Here is a 7,669-nt window from a genome sequence, read left to right on the forward strand (position 1 = left end):
ATTTAAAAAAAATCATTATCCCTATATAACTGGAGATCCAGCCTCCAAATGGGACTAATAGTTCATTCATCAATGTTTCTGTGACACCTGCAAGAAACTAGCTAAGCAATAATGGCTTGGTGCATAAACTGCAAGAAGATATCTGATAGCTATACGGAAACAAAACATAAAAAGAATATAAATAACTCAGTTTTTTCTGTCTTTGGTGTTTACAGTGGATATAGGTAGAAAATCATAAACTTATTTTTGCATTAATATTTTTCTCTCAAGATGTGTATTTATTGATTTGTAGAATCCAGTTCCAAGATTTCAGTGCATCTTTATTTTACTAAATTTTATGAAAAATATTAGCAATTTTTTTTTTTTTTTGCCTAAATCATTGCATTCTAAAGGCACTAGGAAAATGTCAGTTCATACCCACTCAAAATTGTCACATTGTTTAATTTTCTGCTAGGAAGAACAGAAAAAAAGGCTTCTGTTTGCTCCAATAATAGTCACAAAATAAATTCTATAGGGAACTTGTCTACTGATGCTGCAAGCAGACTACAAACTCCTCATCCAAGAGAAAGAAAAATAGTAAAAATGCCTTTCGCTAGGTCAACACCTTTAACACAAAACAGATAAGCACATTCAGTTTCTGTCTATAACAGAACATTTTCTAATGGATCTTTAAAACACTGGCATGTAACACCTTCATGTCCTTAAAATTGTTAAACATTTGGCAGCATGTTATTAGCCCTGTACAGACCAAAAATAAACCTTGTTCTTTCTTTCCTGCTTTCGTGCTCACATATTTCAAACAACCAAAGCATATGTAATAACGTTGCAAAAGGTTAAACACGGGATATTATTGTTAGCGTTCTATCTTGTATTTATTCCTTTCCACATTTTGCATCATAAATGCAGCAAGAGATGGGTGTGTATTCTGAAAAACAAAAAAATTACAAAGTTAAAACTAAGCCATGTTTTACATTGCTTTTTGATCACATTTTTCTGTATAAGGACCTAAAACTTGGTACTGAAAATGTCCACTTGCATTTATTTTTTGTTATTTCTCTTCATATTTTAGTCTGTATAAGAATTGCTCAACAATAATGAAAACATCCCTGTTTTCCCAACACTATTTTTCCACAAACCCAAACCATAGCCCCATACAAGCTACTATGAAGAAAATTAACTCTATCGTAGTGAAAAGCAGACAACAGGTTTTAGTTAAATTTTAGTGACTGTTCAGTAATGCTGCTTTGCTGTGACTCAGACCACAGGGAGTCACTGCAGTACAAACAAGTCATTGAAGCACCTTTATAGGGCAAAGGATTATGGGACACCTTAATACTGAGGACAAGGTACATGCATGGTATCTTTCTGAGGTTTCTGAGGTCATCTCTATAAAAGCTCTGTTCTGATAGGAGAATCTGCTGCTAGGCTGTTTCTTTTCCCACATTGCAAAGTCGGCCTGAGATTATCTTATATTTTTCAGACATAGAAAGGAGATGATCAAAAAACTAATTGAGAATGTTTTCTACCCCCTGCAACATCCTAAGGTATTGCTTGATTATGCACAAATAAGTGTTTATCAAGGTAACAGCTAGTAAATTTGCCTTCTTAGTATGGGTGTTGGCAGCAAAGCACTACTGCAACCTTTACATTTACTTTTCACTTTTATTTGTATTTCTTCTAATTATGGTGAGCTGGTAACAGAGAGAAAAATAATTATTAGTTGTAAAATCAATGCTATAGAAAATGGATTTTAAAGGACAGTCTAAATGCAGTGTTAGATGCAGTTAACACCTGAACTCTGACTTTTCATTGCTAAGTGTGATAAAAGCGTATTAGCTCATACTATCCTACATATAATTGGACTAGCAGTTTATGGAGAAATTGTACGAACAGAGTGCTGTTGGGGCTCTCCCATATTCTTTAAGCCATTGCACTTCAAGTGCAATCAGTCACTTGGTGATTCTTTCAGCTCTGAAGAGTGTCTTGATAATCGTTCTATTCTGTTCCATATACCTTTGTCATAAACGTCCGTATGTGTCTATGCTTATAACAGACCAGAACATCTTCATTCTTAAATACCCGATAATCCCAGTGGTCAGATTCTTAATGGTGCTTTGTAGATCTCCTTGTAGTCTGTAGTTTCCGCATTTTCCACATATAGTGAGTTGGTTCCTTACTCATCTGCTACATATTTCACATAGAATGTTGCTAAGAACTTGCTGTAGGGAACACAGACTTCTCAGTTTGCTTTCAGATGTGTTTGCAACAAAATCATTGCAAACATTTAGGACTGTTGATAAATGAACGAGTCTAATATTGACTCATATCAATATCAAGCAAGGAATCACTATTAGAGGGAATTATCTGCGTGTGTTTATTAAGGAACAAGTATTCTAAGATTTTAAAAAATCTATCAAAAAAATAAATTAAGTTTTTATAATTGTAAGCCAAGATCAAATGTACATTAACACTGCAAAATCACAGACTTCATGTTTAGGAAAAGGGCATTCCCAGGTAGCATTATCACCTCTTGATTGGGTTCCCCATTGATCTGCTGAAGCTTGAAATTTTTTTATCCTTAGTCAATGAGGTGATGTCTGTATAGCACCTTGAACAACTTTTCAGATGTGACTGAGTTGGGAATAGGGATGTATGATAGTGCTTGGACGCATTTTGATTGGGTTTTTTCTTTGTTTCTTTTGGGTTTGTTTTGTTGTTTCTGTTTTTTTTATCTTTATTTGCTTACTTAAAAAAGAGCAAATTCAGCCATCATTAATACCACACACAAATGTTAATAATTTGTCTGAGATAGGTTACATAAATACATTAGCAATAAAAATACATAAATTTAGGACACTTTTATAAAGTAAGATAGATGACCAAAATAGAAATCAAGTTGGATACTGTGCAGATAGTTTCAATCAATAGGAAGTTAATTAGAGGAGGACCATGATCAAACAAGTAAAATTCAGCAATATAATATAATAATATTATTATTAATAATAATAATAATAAAATAAAATAATCTATTGTGAAAAAACACATCTTTTAAAATGGAAACCTACATTTTTATAAACATGGGAGGTGAGAAATTGTCAAAAACAGTGAAAGAGTTTGATGGAGTGGTGGGCTGATGTTGGCTGGATATCAGATGTCCACCAAGCTGTTCCATCACTCTGCAGAAAAATGGGGGGGAGAAAATAAGATAAACCCCTCAACCCTCATAGGTCAAGATAAAGACAGTTTTAAAAGCAAAAGCACAGGCCATGCATGGAAGGAAAGGAAAATTCTATACCTCCCATCAGCAGGTGATGCCCAGCCACTTCCTGAGAAGCAGGATTTCAGCTGCATAGCAGTTGCTACAGAAGACAAATGTCATAACAGCAAATTTACACCCCTCTCCTTCTCCTTTCTCAGCATTTATATCTGAGCAGACATCACATGGTATGGAATAGCTCTTTGTCAGATTGGGCCAGTTGCCCTGGCTGTGTCCTCTCCCAGGATCTTTCCACTCCTCATGATGAGGGGGAATGTTGAAGCCAAAATACTGGTGTGTTATCAACACCTTTCTAGCTACCAATCTAAGCACAGCATTGTGAGAGCTGCTATGGGGAAAAATAACTCCTTCTCTGCCAGGCTCAGTACTGATGCAAAATTTGCTATCTTAATTTTAGCAATTATTTGGGTATACATAATGAAGACATTTTCTGTTAAGAGAATGAAGACTCAGAGAAGTAAAGCAAAATTCAGAGATGAGATTGCCTCCCAATTTACAGCTCTGAAACATCTAAGCATAACAATGCCTCATAACAACATTTTCAGAATAAAGTAGAGAATTTTTAGAGAAGCAGTTGAGAGAAATTTCCTCTGAATGCTTCTTCCTAGGCAGGTGCTCCTTCTCCATCCGGTAGAGACAGAAAGAAAACAAACAAAAATCTTTAAATGAAATCCAAATATGATAATGATTACTTATTAGCTGCTGTTTACTCACTCTGCAGATGCTCCTATATCCAAAGTCATTCAGCCCTCATGAGAGAATAGCAATTAACAGTCTTACAGCAGATTAAAAATTTAATTAAATTTTTTTAAAAAGCTGAAATGGTAAATGGAAAAAATGAGCTGAACGTAAGTACCAGGGACTACTTTCTAGGATTCTAATTTGAACCTACCCTTTGCCACTGTTTATTGCTGTTGGATTCATGGAACAAAAGAACATGACTGTTTACTTTCTGATTTAACTGTAATTCAATAATTGCTCAGATTAAGTGTCTTTTCTTACCACTATTTTATTTCAAATTGGAGATCAAAATATGCATATTTTTATGCTAGAAAAACAGTGAAAGCACTTAAATAAAGTTTTCATCTGTGTAAGTTAAAATACTTTCAAAAATACAAATCTTGTCTTTACCAAATAAATGAATATATGATATATAAGGTATGTTTTAATTTTTTTTATTATACACAAATGAATCAGAAATAAAGTACAGTTTATTAGGTCTGTTCTTTGCTTTTTCTTCTTTTTCTCATTATTATTCCCTTTATAATGCTGAGAATAATTTGTGATAATGACAAGAATCGCTTGTTTGAGTTGTTCTCCTTTCATCCAACCATTTATGCATTTCTGTTTTATGAGTTCATAATGAGAAATAACAAGTAAAGATTTGCAAAGATGTGCAAATACATGAAACACTTTACTGTCAGCTTGCTCAGATACAAAAGGAATATTTTCGAAACTGTAGCTGAAAATAGTTTATAAAATTTGTATCTGCACAAAAATTTGCACCTTTTCTTAAAGAAAAAAAAGATTTTTTTAAAAAGAAAAGTTGGGGATGAGCATGAAAATGGTATAGAGAGGAATCCTTTGGCTACTCTGCATACTCAGCTGCTGAAGAATTCTTTGTGGCTGAAGGATGTTCAGGATTTGAGTGATCAGGTGAGAAGTAGTTATGTTTAATTTTAAAGGAAATGTTTATGGTTCAGGTTTTTGTTCTAGATTTCCTTACTCCACTGTGGTAAGCAAGACATTTACAGTCTGCCCAGAGGTATACTGAATGATTTTCAAATAAGGAAATATTTAAATAAAAATACCATATTTCCTTTTCAAAGTATCCCATCATTACCACCTTTGAGATTTGCAGATGCTTCTCATGTAGAATTTCTATGTGGAAATGCTCTGTGGAAAAAATCAGAATTAGAATAGGAAAAAGATATTTTGTATGTGCTTTTAGTGGTGATAAAGTTAATTTCTTCATGATAGCAGCTTTGGTGTTTTGTGTATAATTTGTGACAAAAAGGTGTTGGTAACATGAATACTTTAGGTTCTGCTGAGCAGTGCTCACACAGGGTCAAGGCTTTTTCACTTTTCACACCACCAATGAATAGTCTGGGAGTGCCCAAGAAGCTGGGAGAACACAGAGCCAGGACAGCTGATCCCAGCTGCCCAGCAGGAGATCCCAGACCACATGGCATCATGCTCAGCAACAAAAGCTGTGTGAAGGAGAAGGAAGAGGGGGACACATTCAGAATGATGGTGATTGTCTTGCCAAGTCATTGTTATGCCTGATGGAGCCCAGTTTTCCTGGAGATTGCTGAACTGCCTGCCTTTGGGAACTGGTGAACAATTTGCTGATTTCGCTTTTCTTGTGTGCGCAGCTTTTGCTTTACTTATTAATTTGTCTTTAACTCCACTTATGAATTTTCTCACTTCTGTTTGTCTCCCTCATCCCACTGAAGAGTGAGCAGCCTTCTGTGGGGCTGAGCTGTACACCTGGGGTTAAACTACAAAACTATGATAGGTAAAAATGGTCATTTCATGGGGAACTCCAGAAGAAAATTAGGCACATTTTAAAAATTTTTAGTAAAACTTGAATATTCTCTTTGGGTATTTTTCTTTTTTTTTAAAACTTATCTCTGATAGAAAGTGTAGTTATCATAAAATGCCTTATCTGCTTTTTAATTCCCTGCTCTTTTTTTCTAAAAGAGAAGATAAATCTATCAAGCTGTTCCTTTATGCCTGATCTATTTTGACTTTTTCCATCTATTTCCTAAAGTTGATCCTCATGATTAATATCCTTGTCAGGAACATCACTGCTGTTTTTCTTTGTGCTGCCATCCCTTTCAGCTTTGGCTGTTGTCTTGGGGTGACTTGATGTTGTATTCCCTACTGCTGCTCTATGCCCAGAAATTAGTTTTATGCCTTTCTATGCCTTTAAACTGAGCCTGAGAGGGGGGAGAGAAAAAACCCAACAAAACTTTCAAAACAGTTTTGCAGTTTGTTTTCATGTTTTTTGAGGACACAGAGCTAGAGACAGCTCTCGGCATTCAGCTGTGGCAGGAGAGCGAGAGCAGAGGGAAGCACCCGGCTTGCTGCTTTCCAGCCAGCTTTCGGCCAGTTTTTCAGCTCCTTTTCCTCTGGAGAGTTGAACTTTGTTTTCCTGGGACTCCGATTTTTTTCCCTTCGTCTCTGCTGGACTGCTTCAATCTCAGAACACATCGGGAGGACTTTCCACTGAGCACAGAGGGCCTGGCCCTGGGCCAAGTGCCTCTCCAAGCTTCGAGGAGGAGGAAGACCAAAGGGAGGACTCTAACATTTTCCCAGGTTTTTCTCCATGGTGAGATATTGTATTATTTAGTATTATTATCCTTTTCCCGTGTGTTTGTTAAATAAAAGTTTTTATCTCTTTCACTTTCCTTTGAGGAAAAAGTTTTTTTCCCGAACCTGGTGGGTTTGTAACCTGCCTTCTCTCAGAGGATATATTCCTAAATTTGGCCAAACAGGCACAGCTGTTTATTCTCAACATGCCCCCACTGATGTGGGGCTCTGAGGAGGCACTCATATTCAATGTCTAGAAGTTGCTGAGGTGCGACCTAATCTGAGTCAGACTTCACTTGGGAAGTGCTAGGCACCACACTGATTTTTAAAACAGATGTTCAATCACACAGGCATGTCGACTGAGATGGAAGATGGAATTGATAATAGGTGGCTGTCTACCCCTGTGGCATTTCCACTGTGAGAAGATGGTCTGCTTATATCAATATACTGTCTGCATCAGAATATGATGAAACCAAGAGCACTGAGATACATTCTTATGGTAAACCTTTACAATTGCTTAAGCCAGAGCTTGCCTTTGTGGCACACTATTGAATTTGTATGTACACAAACACACAGATGGCAGAGGCAGAAGGAAAGAAATGGGAACAAATAGATGGATTAATGGAAGAAAATAGAACATGCCACAAAGAAAGCAAAAGCTGAAGGGTTTTGCTACAGGCATCTCGCTTCTTTTTGTTTTGATATATGATAGGAAGAAGGTTAAGAGTCAGAGAGCTTCAGGGCAGAGGATAGTTGGGGATGGACACCTCTTCAGAGTTTTGTGGGACTAGTGGTGGCCGCAGGAACAACAGACATCTGACCTTGTCTCATTTTTGGCACTGAGGGCAGATGGGAAAATCAGCAGCTCAGGACTGTACACCCTTGTGTAGGGTTCTTGCCCTCCTCATCTGTGTGACCTACAAGGGGTCTGCACTCACAGCACAACCTGCTCAGACAGACTCTCTCAGGATGCCAGTTTGACTGTGCCTGGATTACAGTCCATGAGATGAGAACTTTCTAGCACTGTGTTGTAAGGAGAGGCCACTTTTAAGGCAACTTGGGTTGTGTAAAGTGGCC

General features: G+C 36.8%; 1 long non-coding RNA gene across 1 annotated transcript; it reads right to left on the bottom strand.

Annotated features, from left to right (window-relative positions):
- Positions 1 to 354: 354 nt before the first annotated feature.
- Positions 355 to 2,165, bottom strand: LOC116440275. The gene is made up of 2 exons (XR_004238521.1): positions 2,080 to 2,165; positions 355 to 925 (listed from the first exon to the last, which is right to left on the bottom strand). It is a non-coding gene; the product is annotated as an uncharacterized LOC116440275 (long non-coding RNA).
- Between the last annotated feature and the right edge of the window lie 5,504 nt (positions 2,166 to 7,669).

Source organism: Corvus moneduloides, chromosome 2, assembly GCF_009650955.1.
Source record: "Corvus moneduloides isolate bCorMon1 chromosome 2, bCorMon1.pri, whole genome shotgun sequence".
NCBI lineage: Eukaryota > Metazoa > Chordata > Aves > Passeriformes > Corvidae > Corvus > Corvus moneduloides.